This window comes from Ciconia boyciana, chromosome 3, assembly GCF_034638445.1.
Source record: "Ciconia boyciana chromosome 3, ASM3463844v1, whole genome shotgun sequence".
In the NCBI taxonomy this organism is placed as follows: domain Eukaryota; kingdom Metazoa; phylum Chordata; class Aves; order Ciconiiformes; family Ciconiidae; genus Ciconia; species Ciconia boyciana.
The window spans coordinates 68,042,551-68,060,797 of record NC_132936.1 but is presented as its reverse complement, the minus strand read 5'-3'; the positions used below and the strand labels follow the sequence as shown (position 1 = coordinate 68,060,797).

General features: G+C 42.1%; 1 protein-coding gene across 10 annotated transcripts in view; it reads left to right on the top strand.

Moving 5' to 3' along the window:
- HIVEP2 (HIVEP zinc finger 2) overlaps nucleotides 1-18,247 on the top strand; it is a 144,629-nt gene that overhangs the window by 100,991 nt on the left and 25,391 nt on the right. For all 10 annotated transcript variants that reach the window (XM_072855990.1, XM_072855992.1, XM_072855988.1 and 7 more), the window contains one exon: nucleotides 17,043-17,087. The gene's annotated coding sequence lies outside the window, so the exon portion shown is untranslated. The remainder of the gene's footprint in view (nucleotides 1-17,042; nucleotides 17,088-18,247) is intronic.

The following is an 18,247-nucleotide window of genomic DNA, read 5'->3' as shown; positions in this document are numbered from 1 at the left end:
TCAGAAAAGAAGGTTTTGGCTTCCAATCCTGACGAGCACCTTGGGTGAAAAGCAGAGCATGGTCCTGGCTATGCAAAGAGGTGACCTCCCTGAGCCCTCAGCACACTGGGTAGCCCTGCATTTGAGTGATTTTCCTGAGAGCATCCCATGTGGAGTTTTCCACTGTCTTGAAGGCTTATGTTGTACTGGTTTGATCCACTTTCCATTTCACTGGCGGAGTATTTCTATTAACTTTCCCACAAGCTGATTCAAACTGCATTAAAAGGGGAAAAAAAAGTTACACTTCTTTGCACCTTTAATTTTCATGTCAATGTTAAGATTTGGATTTGATTCCATAGGTGGTGCATTTTGTAAGCAACCTCAGCAATGCTTTGTTCCTAGAGGTGTAAGTAACCTTTTCTTTTAAAATTTAAAACCATCTGGATGCACTTGTGGTGTCCCTCTGACTGCCAAACATTCATTAGCAAACACTCAGGCAAATGGACCTCTTTATGCAGATATGTCTGAGCCCCTGTGTGGACGTATTCACATGTGGAGTTTGAGTTTGAGAAAATAAGCTGCTCTTGATAGACTTGCTGAGACAGGCATCTGCCTGAAATTAGGTTTACGTTTTCCACTCAGAAAGTGTTCAGGCTAAAGATGGTTGTGAAGGAAAAAGAAACAGAAACACATGTTCTTAAAGCGTAAAGCAAGGCAGTGGTTTATCTGAGCTGTATGATGAGGGAAGGAGAGGGTAGACAGACAAACCTGAGCACAGCAGCATGGGCTCCCAGAAGGGGTGCAGAACTGCACCTGGGGGCCACTGCAACAGGCAAAGGGAGCTCCTGGACGTCTCGGCAGAACTGGCTGCCACGTTCCCCTTTAGTGTGATTCAGCAAATCGTTTCCCCGTTGGACAAGATGGAAGTATGCTTCCTCTGCCATCTGCCTGGTCGCCGGCCGTCCAGACCTGCTCTGAGCAGCCAGCAGGAAGCGTGGCTGCCTTTGACCTCTGCTGGCCTTTTTCTGGCCTTCCTCTGCCCTTTGCACCTTCTGGCGAGGTCCTGGTGCAGTCAGGCTGCAGGATAGCAATGTAACTGCCAGCGTCATCCAGATGTCATGTGAAACTGCAATTTGGTTCACATCAGTTCTGTTCTTGCTACTTTTTTTGCTAAGGAGGTTCATATAGAAAATAAAAGTCCGAATCCTATCTTAAGATTAGATTTGACGTCCTTGAACAAATCAAGGAGAAAAATAAATTGTTACCCTGAAGAAAGCTATGAAGAAAAATATCAGACTTATAGCTTCGTTGCTTTTAAGTTTTGCTGATCAGAAATCAGAGGCTGAATTTTGGATCAAACATCCGTAGCGGTTTTGCAATCAAATACTCCCAGCTTGTGAAGATGCAAACAGCAGCTCCTCCAGCTTCTCTAATGAACCAGCAGCAATATTGTTGGTGCTAGCAGAGCAATTAGGCTCCCTGCTAGAAGAGCAGTGTTTATTACGCAGTTGCATCTGAGTGATTGGGGTTATTTTACTCAAGCAGACCTCACTGATCCACAATTAAAATGGCATTTTCATCTCGCAGGGGTTGAGAAAAAGCTTTCGAAGATCTTAGTTGCTCTGATGATGAGCTTGGTAGAGCAACAAAATCAAACAAGGGTCTTTTGTTGCAGCAGTTTGGTCGTGACTGAGACAGTTGGCCACTTCATTATAGCAAACATGTAGGTGGCCGTTCTCGTGTTTTGAGATCCAAGAGAAGAGCTGTGACTTTACTGACACCTTTGAGGGGAGAGGAGTCAATCCTTTGCAGAAGCAGGGTCATGTCAGCTGTGCCGTATGCAGCACGCGCTGACAGTGAGCCCTTTCCTCTCGGCTGCTTTGAAGTTACAGGCTCCGTCTTTCTGGCAGGATCAGATCTGAGTGGTGAGATTGCCCTGGGTTTGGGCAACTTTAAATCTCTCTGTAATTTTTTGCACCTGTTTGACTGTGGTATTTATAGCTCTTTTTTACCTGTGCTTTCTCTTTGGCGTAATAGTTACCAGCAGCCTTCCTTGCTGGTACTGGTTCAGCTCTGAGGGAAACACTGGATGTAATTTGGAGGATGATTAGGGTGAGATCAGCTCTTGAAACCCAAGTCAAGTTAATGATGAAACCTGAGTTTTGTTAATAATACATTGTAATTATTACTGCCGGCAGGGCAGATATCTCGTATTTCTCATCTTTTAGCTTGAGGATCCTAGTTACAGTGATCTGTTCAACTTCTCGGCCGTTCCACCCCTTGCTCGGGTCTGCAAAAAGGTGTCCCATCTCCTCCACCAGATTTCCATTCGAGCTTTCCTGGGTAGGGCGATGCCTCCGCGGATGTTGGTGCGTTGCACAAGCTGGGGCGCAGAGGGGCCGAGAGGACGATACGTGATCAACAGGTGAAGCAGCAGAACGTTAATAATACAAGACACCTAATTGGACCTGCCCTTTCGCCCAGCAGCGAAGACATATGTCAGCACGCAGCAGGCGCCAGGCCTGTGGCAACCTGCTCCCACCTCCTACAGGTCGTCATGAGGGAAAAACTGCATTATGAGCCGAGCCGCTTGCCTGCTGTAATTGCCAATAAAGCATTAATCCTAACCTTTTGTAGACTGCATCTATTGCTCGCACCTCAGAGATCCCGGGCCAGATTGGAGAGGTGACATAAATCATGGTGTGCGTTACATGTTGGTGAGTGGGAGGGGAGCGCACGCCGGTGAAAGTGACACCGCGCAGGGGTGGGAGGGAGAAGGCTGCGGCAGGAAAAGAGACCTGCGGCAGGATGTAGGAAGATGTGAGATAGCGCAGCCCCTCGTTACTTAACGCCGTATCTTCTTACTGCCTCCCATGGCTCCCGTTGCAGCCTCCCCTGCTATCCTGTGCTGGCACCCGCTGCCTCCGCTTGCCCGCGGTGGGGTGCCCCTACCCAGGATGCGAAATCGGTGGTGCCATCGCCGAGCGTAGATGTTCATTTTGTGGAAAGTGCCGTCGTGGAACCACTGTCCCACCCGAGGTTCAGGCAGCCACCGTGTCCAGTCTCCCACCCCACCTGTGCCACGTGCTTGTGGAGGCGCACGTTAGGGACCGATGCTCACTCAGGAAAATAACTTTCCAACACCCACAGTTTAAATATTGGCCAATGGAGAAAGCCTATAGCAGGAACTTACCGAAAAGAAGAGCTACCACCGTGTTTTGTTTTACTTCTGCTCATTACCTTGCCCGAGTCATGACTGAGTGTGGTATGTGACAGTGAAAACGGAAAGTTTTCATACCCTTGAGCCCCCCGTGGGTGGGCTTTGTATGGGTCCAGCAGATCCTCATCGTGGTTTGGGCAGCAGAGGAGGCGAGGAGAAGGCGAGCCGTCAGCCCTGCAGTCCCCGGGGAAGGAGGGAGGTGGCATGGAACAGGGCTGGGCTGGATGTGGTCAGGGAGCCCCTGGCCCTGCTCCGCCATGATCCGTGGCTGTCCCCTTCCCACCCCGTCTGCCGGCTGTGCCACTGCGCACCAAACCCACCAGGGGATGGATCTGACTGAAAATTTACCATTTCTTTCCCTCAAATTGTCTTCCAGTCAGCCCCTTTCTTGGTTCTAAACTGAAGTTGTGCAGGGTTAAAGCTGTCTGTTGTGGTGGCACTGAAAGCCCCGAGGCCAAAGGCCCGTGTGGGTGTGGGGGGCTGAGGCGGCACCTCGCCATCGCAGTCCCCCCGGGGCCCGCGGGCAGCCGGGGGCAGCTGCCGGGCTCTGCCCGCCGCTTGCGGCCGGCCCCGGGGTGCAGAGCTTCGCGGAGAAGTCGCCAGTCTGTTCTACGTGATTTTGGAAAATACCATGTAATAACAAATATTTTCCTAAGTTGTACAGCAAAGGTAGTTTTTAATTTTTCTAATACGCTTTCCTGCTGTTTTTTTAATTTTATCTTCTCCTTTGTACATTTTTCTTTAAATAGGTGAAGTCTTAAAAAGATAGGTAATATGTAACTGTTACTTAAACAAAATTTCTGCTCCAGATCTGAGTGGGGGGATAGGCTGAGGTTCTGGTCACTATGCTTTTAGCTTTGCAACTTAAGAGTGGTTTGGGGTATGCAATCCTGTCTCCTGTTAACTTTATGTAAATGTACTGCCCAGAGTATGGTCTTCAGTATTTAAACCTACTAATAATTATTTTTACATTCATATTTCCTCTAGTATAATAACATTTACTCTTCATTTCAGATTAAAATCAAACTGTCTGAAGAATAATATCATCAGCTGATTTCTCTTGCATCACAATGTTTATCTATTCTAGTAAAAAAATCAGTGACACTTAAATTTACTGCTAAGGCATAGGATGAAAAGACAAAACTATGATGCTGAACAAAGAATGGTTGTATCAATGGGAATTAATCACAGCATATCAAGAAAAGAGCATGCTCTCAATTTCCCACTGGATATAATGTTAAAAATACAATCCTACTAGCTTCAATTACTTTTTTTTAATTTTAAAATCACAACAAAATGAAAATTATAATGTCAGAATAATAATTTTCATTGAATCTTGCATGTGAAGTTGGCAATGTCTTACAGTGGGCTTTTTTTCCTGTTGTAAATGAGAGAAAAGGTCTGGTATAAACCTGTGCATTTTTGTTTAACCCTGGCCCCAGAACGATTGATGTGAGGTATTTGGAGCCACACAGGAAGGCTGCATAATAATGAAACATGTAAGCATCAGCCAAAGGAGTCACGACATTAAATAGAAAAACCGTAATTGTAAAAAAGATCATTTCCTTGCACAGCTCATGCGGAGCACTAGAAAGTTGGCATGTGTATTACTTCCAGTAGTAATATTGCAGTAATGTACTTTAAACAGTTGCAGACATTCTCAAGAGAGTCCTTGGGACCAGGCTTGCCTTCCCTTTGTGTTAGGGGAGCAAAACTCACATCATGCAGAAGTGCAAAGTTGCCCTGGAAAGAGAGGTTGCTGAACATCGGCACCGCTAAGTTGTGGATATTCCTGTTGCGATTAAACCTGTGAAAGTTTCAGGGCTCCTGACACAGTAAGGTGGGGTGAGCAGTGGGCTCAAAGCGTGGTCAGCGTGGCACCGTGAGCAAGGTGCCAGCGGTGCGGAGGTAGGCTGCGGCTCGGCGCGAGCCCTCCTGTTCCCGGGCGTGAGGCAACCCCTTGGCTGCAGCCGAGTGGAGCAGATACGGTGTGAAGTGTCTGAGCGCTGATCTCCGCTCACCCCGGTGTGCATGCCAGCTGACATAGACAGGTACAGCGCCGGCACTTTAAAGGCACATTCATTAATTCCTGTAAGTTCGGGTATTTGGGAATCAGAAATTCAAACGTGCGGTTGGAAGTGCTTCTTGATATTGCTCGTAAGATACTAAACTGTACCTCTTGGCCAGATGGTCTTTTATACTCGTGCCACTTTATTAGGCAGTGTAGGAGTGCCTTAAATGGGAGTAGGATATATTTACACCCTTCCTAAAACTCCTTTGTGCTGGTAAAGTGATGTAAACTGGCCTCAGAGTAGATGAGACTTGCAGAACAGGGCTGTAAAAGTGCAACTGCATCTCATCAGTCTGTAGGTCTCTGTCTACCTGTGGTGGGGCACAGCCTTCTCTCGAAGGCACTGCTGGCTCAGGCAACGGAGCTGGCATAGGATGTGTCCCCCTTCCTTTATCTCTCAGAGTCTCATTTCTGGTCCCTGGAGAAGTTTGCTGGTACAGCTCTGTTTTTGCTTCTGAATCTATTTTCTAGTCCAATGGGCTGTATTAGGATGCCTTAATAGCAAACTCTTGTCTATTCGTTACGGGATGTCAGGATGCAAAACCCATGTGGAAGATCTACCTGGTCTTTTCACATTTAATCTTTCCGTAATCTCAGTGAAAAAGGGACAATTTCAAAATCTGAGTTTTCCCCCCCCATGTTCTCAAGTTTGTCAAGTTATGTTTAGAAACAGGAAGCTGTTTTGCATAAAGGTAAGATTGTGTTTTTAACAAGAAAAGTTGGTGTTAGACTGGCTAAATATACCTACACAGTCATACTCAGTGGGTAGTCCTGGCTATTTTTAGGCTTTATTTTTGCCTCTCTTTATTTATTTCTTTTTAGTGACACCTCCACTGTACCTTCAGCTCGTAGTGAGGCACCGCTTCCTGCGCCGGTATGAAACTTGCAATTACAGGAGGAGTCAATCTTGTCAGGTGTCATTTATCACGCATTGCAGAGGGCTGGTTTCGGCGAAGGAAGAACAAAGCTTAATAAAGAGAGAGAGAGAGAGGGAGAAGCATTCTCTTCATAATTTGCCCTTTGCAACAACAGACCCTTATCTGATCACCCACGCTCATCTGGCTGCTGACGCTGTACTTGCTTCATTAGTACAAGCTATTTTTACACCTTTTGTGTCTTTTGAGGAACCGAGTGGGCCTGCTGGCTTGTAGTGATTCACCATCTCTAGGCGAACAGGGTGTCCTCAAATCCTGGGAGGGGGGTAGGAAGAGACAAGTAGGGGGAAGAGTTCAAGTGAATAAGCGAGTTGATTAATTGTCTTAGGTGGTCTGAGTGCTAAAACATTGCACTTCAGTCTTAAGGAAAATAGCCTTTGTGCTTTTGGTTTGCAGCGCAGTTTTTCAGATTGTTAGGAGCTATCCCAAGGAACATTTAGTAATTAATTAGTTTAAGCGTAGCTTAGCAAACATGAAGCCCTATATCCTTGTCATACACTCCATGTGTTCGTTTCCCTGTCTGTATAGGGGATGTTGGGGGCTGGAATAGGGGATGTTTGGGAGTTGAACTCGATGATCTTTGAAGGTCCCTTCCAACCCAACCCATTCTATGATTGTATGTTGGTGATGCTTTCTTTTGTTTGTAGTGTACAAGCGTCGTTGGTGTATCACAAGCACCCAAGAGACTTTTGGGCCAGATTGTTACCTGATTTCACTTCCACTTCTGACAATGAAAATAAAGCTAAATTTGGTGGAATGTGCCAAGGATGATGCAGGAGAAGGAGAAGCCTGTATGAAGTTGTCTGGAGTTTTCTAGAGCTGAGCAGCAGTTGCTTTCCCTTTCAATACACCATCAGCCCTGAAAATGTCCTCTTAGGGCCTGCTGAGCTCTCGCCTGGTGGCTGAAATTAAGATTTTTGCTGTCCTTACTTCGACTTTTCCTGGGTAGGAGTGATTTGGTATCCAGTTGTGCCACTTACTAACTACAGGATAATGGTTTCACATCGCAGGTTTCCTTGGAGTAGTTTCAAAAGTTGGTGGGATGTGGGATACATATATGAACTTTAAGGTGCTGTTTGTACTAGGAATGCCCTGTAATACTGCACCCTGGTCTAACCTTGTCTGAGACTTAGTCATCATGAAACCCGAGCAGTGTCTTTCCCAAGAAATGTTTTGGGGTTTATTGTGTTGTGCTTGTTGAGAATCTGTAACTGAGCTGTCGGCTTGGCCTGTCCCTCAAATATCAGCACAACCCTGTGGAATAACAGAGGTTTTATATGCGGATTCAGGCATTTTGGTAGACCTTCATCTTTTCAGAGGTGTTTGCTCAGGAAAGTGATGCTCATGTTAATAAACACAGTTAATTTGTGTTTTGTAGAAAGAAACCTAACTGCAAAGAGTGAAATTTCATGTATACCTACAAAACGCAGCAGAAAGCATATGGATATTTTACTGAAATTTTTAAGAGGTGCTCTGATGCAATTGGATATTACACATACTGACTTTCAATGCTTCATGCAATAAAAAGAAGGAAGTACTGTAAAATATGGCCAGAGGAATTTTAAAGAGCTTTTTTTTTTCTTTTTTCCCCTGCTAGGCATCCTGAGGGCTGTAAAGAAAGCAGCATCCTTAAGTGTGCAGTCTAATTAATGTATCTTATATTACTGCTGTAGCAGTCAGAGTCTTTAGGCAATGCTAAGTGACTAGATTTGCTACTGCAAAATGCCTCTATTGAGTCAGTAGTCAAAACAAAACATTTTGGCTGCAGAATAGTGACTGTTGTGGCATCTGTGAGATATATAGGATTTGGGGCTTAATAGCTGATCTCAGCTGAACTTTAACAAAGTATTCAGAATGGATTGAAATAAAACTGCCACAAAGGCCCATTCTACTTTGGGTGCACAAAATGGAAAAAAAATTGGTAAGAACATGCTACTGATGTTTAGCATGCATCTGTTTTTGTTTTGACATGTGGTGACCACAGGGCTTAGTAAACAATGACAGGTTTTAAAATAAGCTTGTATAATAATCGGTGTAAGTGAAAAACAAATGCAAGCTCAGATACTATAAATGTCTTCCTATGTAATTCTTCCTGGGGTGAGGGTGTCCATCAGAGGCAGTGCATTTGCTCATTCAAGAAAGTGTTTGAAAGACACTGATATTTTCATGTGAAATGCAAGTGGCTTCTTCTGACACAGCGTGAAAGGAGGCATAGCTGTTTGCAAAATCTGCCGTGGTTGCATAATTAGGATTGCATAACTTTTAAACTAAAAAAACCTCACTTCCCAGAAAATTCAGCGATATTTTCCCTCTAAGATGAAAATGCTAGGCAAAGGCTTGATATTTGCCTAATATTTCCATTTGGCAACAAAATAATAATTACTTTGTACCTAAAAATGATGCAATATTTACACAAATTTTGATTTTTATTTTTTTTTTCCTGGGAAAACTTGGAGAAAAGCTTTATGGTATCTTAGCAGGGACTTAACCAGCACAGGTCTGTTCTCCCCAGCTGCTGCTGAAGGTTGCAGTTCTTGTGTGAACATGAAAAGGCATTTCAGACTTTGCATGTCATTTCAGTTAGGAAAATTCTTATATCTGACAACTTTAGCAGTTTGAACTCTCCAGTGACACTGTTCTTACTCTTCTTACTGTAGATGATGTTTGATAAATCTAGAAATGACTACAAATCATGTCCGCATGGGAATCTTGCTCTTTGCATATACTTTATCTTTCACAAATGCTGCCAAATTCATAGTTTAGTTAATCTGTTCTTTATAAGGTGTGAAATTTCCCTTTCTGATTAACACATTTATTTGTGTTGAATTGAGAAAAATTCTTTAGTCTCAGTAATTTTCACCAGTTCTTGCAAATGCAAAACTTTCATTGCAATCCCAGTGTCATCACATAGTATCATTGGTTAGTGTCTGAGCCTTTGCTTTTCACAGATTTTTAGGTATTTAGCCCTTTGGGGCCTACATAACGCCTGTTCATTTACATGATAATAGTTTGGGGCCAACAGCTGGGCCAAAGCTGCATTTCTTTTCTACACTGCAGGCGTGGAAAAAAAAAAATACTCCTACAAATAGTGATCAGAAACTATTTCACGCTCATCCAGTTTGGCACGGTATCCTGTGGCTCAGAAGAAAGTGAGAGAGAGTTGAATTTCTGCTGATGAAGAGAGCAGCCCAAGAATTAAGAGCCCATTTGTATCTCAGCACCGCTTTGGATACTAACGTACATTGTTAAGGTGTATTTAGTAAAGAGTGTTTACTTACTACTTAACTCACCCTTGAGAGAAGCTCATTCCTGTGCAGGTTAGGACCAATGGGATTAGGCATCATATAAACCTAACTTCAGCCATCAAGATAATGTTGAAAGAGGACCTTAGTGGTGGGCATCTCTTTCTGACTGTTCTCTGCATGGGAGCTGCTCTCACTCTCGTAAGTCACTGCGTACTATGATTCTAAAGAACATGGGGTGGGGGGGGGCAAAACAACTGTGATATTTTTGTTGCATTCTGAAATTTTAATAACACTGAAGTGCTGTCTGTCAGATCTGCCATTGCTTTGCCATCACATTTTAAGGTCCACGTGGGAAATGATTAGTATTTTACTCATCCGTTTTCGTTTTTTATCTTGTTCCCCAAGGAAATAAGTAACAGTGTGAGAAGATTAGCAATTTATATAATTCTCTTGTTTAGTTTCATATCTGAATAATCCCAGTCCTTTGCTTTTGTAAAGAGAGAGATTCAGGATGTCCACATCAGAAGATGGTCAGCCAGAACAGGTAGATGTTGTATTATCTGACACGCTTAAGCACCTCCGACAGAATCTTATGTGCACAGCAAGGTTAGGCAACCAGAAACAAAATATTTACCTGATCTGTTAAAAGCAGTGGGATCAGAGAGATCAATTAGCTGCTAATTCACTGACAAGATTGTTTGTCGTGTCTGTTTTGGCATCTCTTTGATAGCAGGTTTTTGCTCAAGTCAAGGAGAAGAACTGTGATTTGTTTGCAAACTTTTACCTATAAAGGAAGTGTTTAAGATGAATTTGGCTCCTGTGTAGCTTTTTCTCTCTTTTTGTTTTTTTTTTTTTATAGTCATCCTGTGGAAATAAGTCTCTGTTCAGTTGGACTTTGGCAACGTGAAAGCTTTTTTTATACATTTTTTCCATCCGGTAGTAATGTGTACATTGTGTATGATGCTGAAACAGGAAATAGTGATGTACTTTAAGTGAGCAATCCTTGTCATTATAGTGAAAAGGTCAGTGTTAAAGCATTTCTGCTCTAGGCTTCTTCTACGGCTTCTTAAAATACACTCAACTTGAATTTAAGTTTTTTGGGGGGTGCTATTTTTCTATAGAGAGTGGCAATTTAAAATTATATTTGAGATACTTAACATAGCAAAAACTGAGTGTTTTGCTGCAGCTGTGCTTTGAGTATTTATGATGCAAGCCAGCATCTCTTAAAGAAAATCACCCATGTTTTCTTATTACCGTGTAATTGAACATTTATTGCAGTACATGTTACGAATTTCTCTGTAGACATTTAGAGGTGTTGGATTAGTTTATTTTCACCTTGTAACAAATAACCTCAGATACTTAGTATGTAGGATGTAAGAACCTAAACCTAAGTGATGTCTGATTCTGTTTGTTTTTATGAGGAATAAGTCTGGAATTATGTCCTTGGATTTGCGACTCATTTCTTCAGATTCATACCAGGATACTGTAGAGCAGAATTGGCTCTTACTTTTACTTGCTGTTGGAATAATTTGTCTCCTTTTAGTTGCTCTGAGTCAAACCTCGTATCCGTTCAGCTCCTTGAAGTCAAATGAGAGACTTTTGTTTCATACCTGATTTTTCTGTCAGGTCACTGCAGAAGGGATAGAGTGTGCCTGACCTCTGATTGGGTTGGATCCCATTCAGAGGAGGGAAGGAGAGTCTTGTTCTTCTTCACAGAAGAAGTACCCATTGACATGTATATGAAATGTCTGAGACAGGTATAAGTTCCTACAGTTAAGGTTAAGAGGTGTTAGAGTACAACAGATTTGTTTATTTATTTGTTTTCTTAGTTGGCTTTAACGTGCTTTTAAGCAGACACGTTCCAGTTATTTTCTTCAACATACTCAGATAATGGTCTCAGATAATAGTTTGAATTATCTGAATTAACCAGATTAAGGTGAGTTTGGTAAAGCCTTAAAATGAAAGAAATAATCAATACTACTACAGTTAACTAAAATGTGCTGTTATATGCCATCTCTCAGCGGCTGAGATTCTGGAATAGTTCTCAAAATATGAGCCAGATTTAGTGCAAGCACTGAAATAATAATCGCACAAATCAGGATGCCAGGTTTTATACCACTTCTAGTTTTACGTGCACAGATCCTGGCTCTTGAAACCAGCAGCTACCAGGGACACAAATGTGCATTCATAGAAGCCTGAGAGTAAAAGCCTGAAGTTGGTGTTTGGTCACAGCGAGCTTGCAGTCTACCCTTGATGCATCTGTAACTGGATCCTCTCGGTCAGTCCCCTCAGTTCCTGGCTTCTTGGGGAATCCATGTCAGCACCAGTGTTTACCCAGCATAGCAATGGAGAACAGATTCTGCCCTGTAGCTTCTCCTCAAGTAAGCTTACTACAGTTTGTTTGGTCATTTAATAGTAAATTCAGTGTACTGTGTGTACTCGCTGAGCAGTATTTGTTTTTGTATTTGCTAGTACTTTTAAATGACATTTTAAAAAACGCAATGTGATGATTAGTTCAGCTGCTGAAATTTAAAAAACATGTGTGTTATTCTAAATGTTTCATGGTATTTTCAAAACTGTGTTTCTCTGGCTGGTTTTGGAGAATAGCAATACATTCAATAAAGCACTGAAATCCGGAGGCCAGGCAGAGTTAGTGTTAGTGTCTTCAAGTTAGAGTAGTGTCTTCAAATATGAAAAGGTAACAACAGCAATTACAATACAGAAAGTGGTAGATTAAAATAAATACTCCTAACCTGTTTTAAAAGGGCTGCATTCTTGGAATTGTGTGTGGAAAAGGATGTCTTACAACTCCTGCCAAGCTGCAGCAAAAGCACAGGCATCCTTGCATTCCCCAGTAATTCAAGACTTTGCCAAGTGCCAGTGGTTGACATAGGAATTTACAGTCATTCCTAGAGGTGTTCAAATAGACAGGTAGAAGGCCAGCTACAAAACCACAGTCAGATGGGACCCTGTCGTGGTTTAACCCCAGCCAGCAGCTAAGCACCACCCAGACGCTCGCTTACTCCTCCCCGGTGGCATGGGGGAGAGAATCAGAAGAGTAAAAGTGAGAAAACTCATGGGTTGAGATAAAGTAAAGCAAAAGCCACACACGCAAGCGAAGCAAGATGAGGAATTCATTCACTCCTTCCCATGGGCAGGCAGGTGTTCAGCCATCTCCAGGAAAGCAGGGCTCCGTCATGCGTAACGGTGACTTGGGAAGACAAACGCCATCACTCCAAACATCCCCCCCTTCCTTCTTCCCCAGCTTTCCATGCTGAGCATGATGTCATATGTTAGGGAATAGCCCTTTGGCCAGCTGGGGTCAGCTGTGTCCCCTCCCAGCTTCTTGTGCCCCCCCAGCCTACTCGCTGGTGGGGTGGGGTGGGAAGCAGAAAAGGCCTTGACTCTGTGCAAGCACTGCTCAGCAGTAACTAAAACATCCCTGTGTTATCAGCACTGTTTCCAGTACAAATCCAAAACATAGCCCCATCCTAGCTACTATGAAGAAAATTAACTCTACCCCAGCCAAAACCAGCACAGACCCCTAACCAGGGACTGTTGGAAATGCGAAGAGAATCTCTCTGGTAAAGAACAGGAAGCCTTTTTACAAAACTGGGAAATTTAAGAAGTGTTTCTTCTTCCTTATCTTTTTAGTAAGTACAGTTCAAAGACTGCAAGTGTAGTGTCAAGTAGTATAAAAAAGCTTCCAGTTGGTCATCTTTTCTTTCATTTGTGTAAAATGCCAAAACTATGTACCCCAAGGACTGCATTCCTTTTGTTATTTTGCTCCATAACATCCTCAGCCTATGAATGAATATATAACCTTGCAAAGAAGGATGAACAAATGCTTATCTATCTTCATGCCAGTTAAATCCTTCAGTTTAGAGATGCACAGTGGCTGCTGGTTGAGAGCTCTGCTTCAGACTTAGCCCACCTATGACTTTGCGTAGGTAGAAGAATCTGTAAATCCATGTTTTGTTAAGGTTCCCAGTCTTTTTTTTTTCATTGGGATGTCAACACCAAACAGCTCTTTGGGGAACATAATTAGTTGGGCAGAAGGAAATGTAGGGTAGGACAGCAAGCCAAAGGTTTGCTGTCTTTCTTCCCGAAAGGCCAAGGCAATTTTCATCTGAGTTGCAGGTGTGGAAGAGCTCAGAGGTGGCCTCTCTTTCTTGTAAGGCTGCTTGGCTGCTGGGCTTATCCCAGACATAAACTAGACTTGCCTAATAAGGGTCTTGGCAGAGGTCTGTGCATGAGTGTGAGGATTTCGTAGGAGCCACTGCAACTCGTCTGTGCTAATGCTTGCCCTATAGAATACGAATTCTTCAGGGGCCAGTTACTGTGGTTTTAGGCCGGCTTTGTGCTGGCAGGGCTGGACAGAAAAGATTTAAAACAGGGCTGGATCTGACCCTTAGTCCTTACGCTAGAGTCAATATTTATTCTGTATGGTGCACTCAGGATTCAGCCTGGAAGACATAAGCTTCCAATTTGTTCACTTGCAAGAGCCGTAATATGAGCTACAAATTGAGAAGTAGTAAAAGTTGTATTTTGCCAAATTTTATTTTAAAGCTGTTGAGTGTAACCATTTTAAGGGTCTGAAAAAAAAGAGAAAAAAAAAAGAAGGGAAGGAATAATCTTGGAGCTCTGCAGGCAACCGGATATACATCCCCTGCATGCAGCTCACAAAGGCACCTTAGGAAGAGGAGCGGCAGGATAACGCTCCTTTCTAGAAAGTTTTAAAAGTCTTGATTTAGTAGGTGCATCTGACATAAATACAGCTCCCAGTTTCCCAGTAATCTTCTCATGTTCAAAGTTTTCACGGAAGTAGAATGTCCTGGTTTGAAACGGGCAGATAGTGCAGTTAGTGTGGCTGGGGGAGCTGGCTCCTGGGCCACATTCCTGCTGGGAAACCTGGCTTGGCCCCCAGCCAGGCAGGACTTTGCAGCTCCTGTCAAATGATGTGCTCAGTGCAACTCCCGTACAGCTTCTGATCCATGTAGGTGGGCTCCTCTCAGTCACTCCAGCGGAGCTGAACCATGCCAAAGGTATTAAGGAAAACGTGCATTTTTATCATCCTTAGCTCCTTAGTTTGAAATGTGTACTACTTGAAATATAGGGAGTTTCTCTCTATTGAATAGTATATGTTTGATGAAGAGCAATATTGAAAAGTATATTTACAATGTTTTCTAAAGGAGAAACATTAATCAGTTGAAAAATGGAAGTCTGTTGTCGGCTTAAGCTAGGCTGTGGGTGCAGGCAGATGAGGTAGAAGCTTGACTGGAAAAAAACAGACAGAATGCAAGCTAGCTTTGCAGTGTCTTAGATTTCTCCAGTTAGGCCAGTCTCCCATTAGGGAGAAGAAAAAAACCCGAAACCAAAAGAAATAATATTAAAGCCATCTTTGACACAGGATGGATAGCAGCTCAAACCAAACCAGAAATGATTATGTTGCTTCTGGAAAGGGATTTATTTTCCCCAGGAGAGTGACTCTGACCAAACTTAAGCCATCAATAATCCCTGTAATTAGTCTATACCTGTTTCATAGTGTAGGTTGAAAAATTATATAGAATGTTCTGAAAATAGCAGGACCGCAGAATGGCTTGAACTCTGTAACAGAGGTCTCAGCCCAGAACAGAAAATTGTTGGAAGTATATTAGCATCACCTTTTGCTCATATAAAACCATTGCTGTCACATTTCCATGACTGGCAGATTTCTTCTGTAAAGGTGCTCTCGGTAGAGGGAGTATGGAACAGAAAGGTTACTCCCACCTTCTAGAAATTTCTTCTTCACCATTTGCAAAATTGCCTAATAAGGAGAAAAGTATTTTTCTTTGAAGATGGCTAGTAACTCTATGCTCTCTCAGTGAGGAACATTCCCTCGCGTCCCTGTTTCTGCTTCTCAAGCCACACATTTTCCTTTACATCCGTGCTCGTATATTGGCACCATTACTGACCTGAGATTCAGTTTATCTCAGCTGCTGAAAATGGTTTGCCACTTACCTGCCATTTCCTCATAAGGTGCTGCAGAGCTGCTCCGTAGTAACCTCTTCTGATGTATTGTAAATCGCGCATGAGGATTTCTTTTTCCATTTGTAGAGACACTTTTTATTTGAGGAAGTGGATTAGGAAAATTTTAAAAAGTTTTACTTGGATTACTTTTTTTCTTTTTTCTTTAGAGAATCAGGCAAGACAGTTATTTTAAAAGCCATTAGCACATCAAAGCTGAATGACATTATGACCTAAAATATTCTGGTTTGTATTTGATAGCTTGCTATTATTTTGTACTATATGGTATTCCTCTATAGTTACAATTTTAAAATATGTTATCCATATTTGACTAAACCAACAGCCCATTAGCTATTGCTGTCCTAACTACTGATATGTTATTTGTACTATTAAATAAATAATTCATAAAAGGTGGCAGAGTAGTCATTCTACTTATGTCAAGTCATGGGGCTTTACTAACATCCATTTGTTCTTTGAAAGTGTTATTAATTACAAAGAATTAAAAATTATTTTTCAATTTTTGATTTTTTTTTCTTTTATAGACTTTACTATTTTATCATCTGTTGGTTTTATTCTATGGAGCAAGCATGAGTGCTCTAGCTGTTTTTCTGACAGTTTCTAATTGAGGATCATTATAGTAGCCTATATCCTATACTCTGAAGCTAATACTCCAGCTATTTCTAAAGATCTGTTCTTTAGAGATGCTCTGAATTTTGTCCTAAATTAAAACCATAAAGAAAAGCCATAAGTGATGCTTTTGTTACCACAATTGAACAAATATCCTTTTTAATGAAACAAAAGCCAAAATCTGTTTTCAGGATAAGATTTGTTGAAAACTGGAAGGGAGGGTCCTCCTTTGATGGGAGAAATGCCCTTTAGGGCAGGGAGATGATGTTCAGGCTCCCTTTTTTAGAGATCTTCTCTGTGCCAGTCTTTTCTGCAATACAGGGAGTAGCCTGCAGTCTGGTGATGGTCAGACAGGTGGCAAATCACGGCAGTCACAGAAGTCTTTTAGCCATGTATTTGGTCTGTAGGTTTCTTCTTTGAGAAGGCAGCCATTTATTCTTGAGCAGTATCCCACTGGTGTTAACTGATTTGGAAATCTACTCACATTTCGCTACATTTTCTTGTACCTGAGTGGTGACACCCTAGCCAGGATTTCTGGCTCTGGCTCTGGTGGTTCTGGAAACATTTAATGAGAGGCCTGGAGCATAAAAGTATTAGCTGGAGAGAGGCATCGAAAGGGGATTTGCCAATGGGATTCAGGGATAATCCAGGCTTAGCGGAGGCGTAGGAATGAAGAGGGACATTGGCAGCTTGCTTTTGGCCGATTCAGGAAGGTGAGGCTGCATCAGTTCAGACTTGCAGTTATTCATCTACACACTAGAAACCTAAATACTTTAAAAAGACTCGCACTCATTATTCTTCAAAATGTGGTTGCTCAGACCTCTAAGACACAATGTGAATTTTTTCCAGTGGATGGATAAATGAAATTTTCAGGCCTCTGCTATAAGGAGTACAAAACTTTCTTCAGCATTATGCTTAATATCAAGAATTTCTTATGACTGTATTTTTTTTTACTACAGGAAATTGGAAGATAGTCATGCCTATTAGATTCCTAGAAGATGCAGGTAATTGTTTTATACTGAAAAAAAAAAATAAATTTCTATTTCCTATGTGTTTTCCTGCACTTTCCTAATGTTTCTTCAAGCCCAATTCAGTTTTTCCACTGTAAGAATGAGAAATATTCCAGTATCTCTAATACTGCTTTTTTTACCCTTTTCCTCGCTATTGTAAAATCATGACTGTCTTTATAATTCTCACTGTCGCATCCAGAAAATATCCTGTGTTTGGATAATATGGAAGCAGGAAACCTACATTGTTCTTCAAATTCAAATGCTGTACTTGTCAATGAAAATCATACCTCTGAGCATTTCTTCTTTATAATAGAACTGCGGAAACCTAGTGCATTTAAGCATAAACGGTACATGTATAGCTGGATGGAAATTTCGACATCAAAATCTAAAATGCTAAAGGCACAAAACCACAGTCATAGCTCATTTCTTTAATACGTGTTTTACCTCTAGTAAGACATTCTCACTAAAATTTAATATAGTGATTGGAAGATGGAGATGTGGAAAGGTACCAGTAGTGTTGCGTTCAGAACACTTATTTGATGTCTCTTTTTTTGACTACTTAAAAATAGTTTAAAAGAGTGATCAACATCTTGTAAAACCAGGTAGATGGTCTAAGGTAAGAAGTACCTCACTTTAGCCATCTTAAAATTTGGTATATACTCCAAGGTAGTCATCTAGGATTTCTGCCTAACTGACAGTGAGAAACAGGCATCTCCAGAGTGGAGGGCCATGTGCATAGACATCCCCTTTGTCTGAAGTATCCATCACGATATGGAAAGATTTCTCCTCTGGAAGTACTGATCACCCTCCTCTAACTTTAAAGGAAGGCCAGGTGACTAAAGTGCGTGTCTGAACTGTAGGTGAGTAATACTGGATAAGGTAATTCCCATCCATGGTCTTAGGACTCCATTTTCAGACATGATTTGCTGAAAGAGCTTTGAAAGTAGGTGGCGGACTTTCTGAGAATTGAGCCTTTAAACTGTCCCCAGAAAGCCTTCCAAAGCTTTGATTCAATTTAGAAAGTCTAGATCCCTGTTTTCTGTTCCTAAGGCTTTTATTGAGTAGCGATTACACTTGTGTGCAATCTCTGGAGCCAGTCTTTACTGTGTCTCCTGACAAAAGGGGTTTTTGTGAAATGTAGTTACCTTTACTTA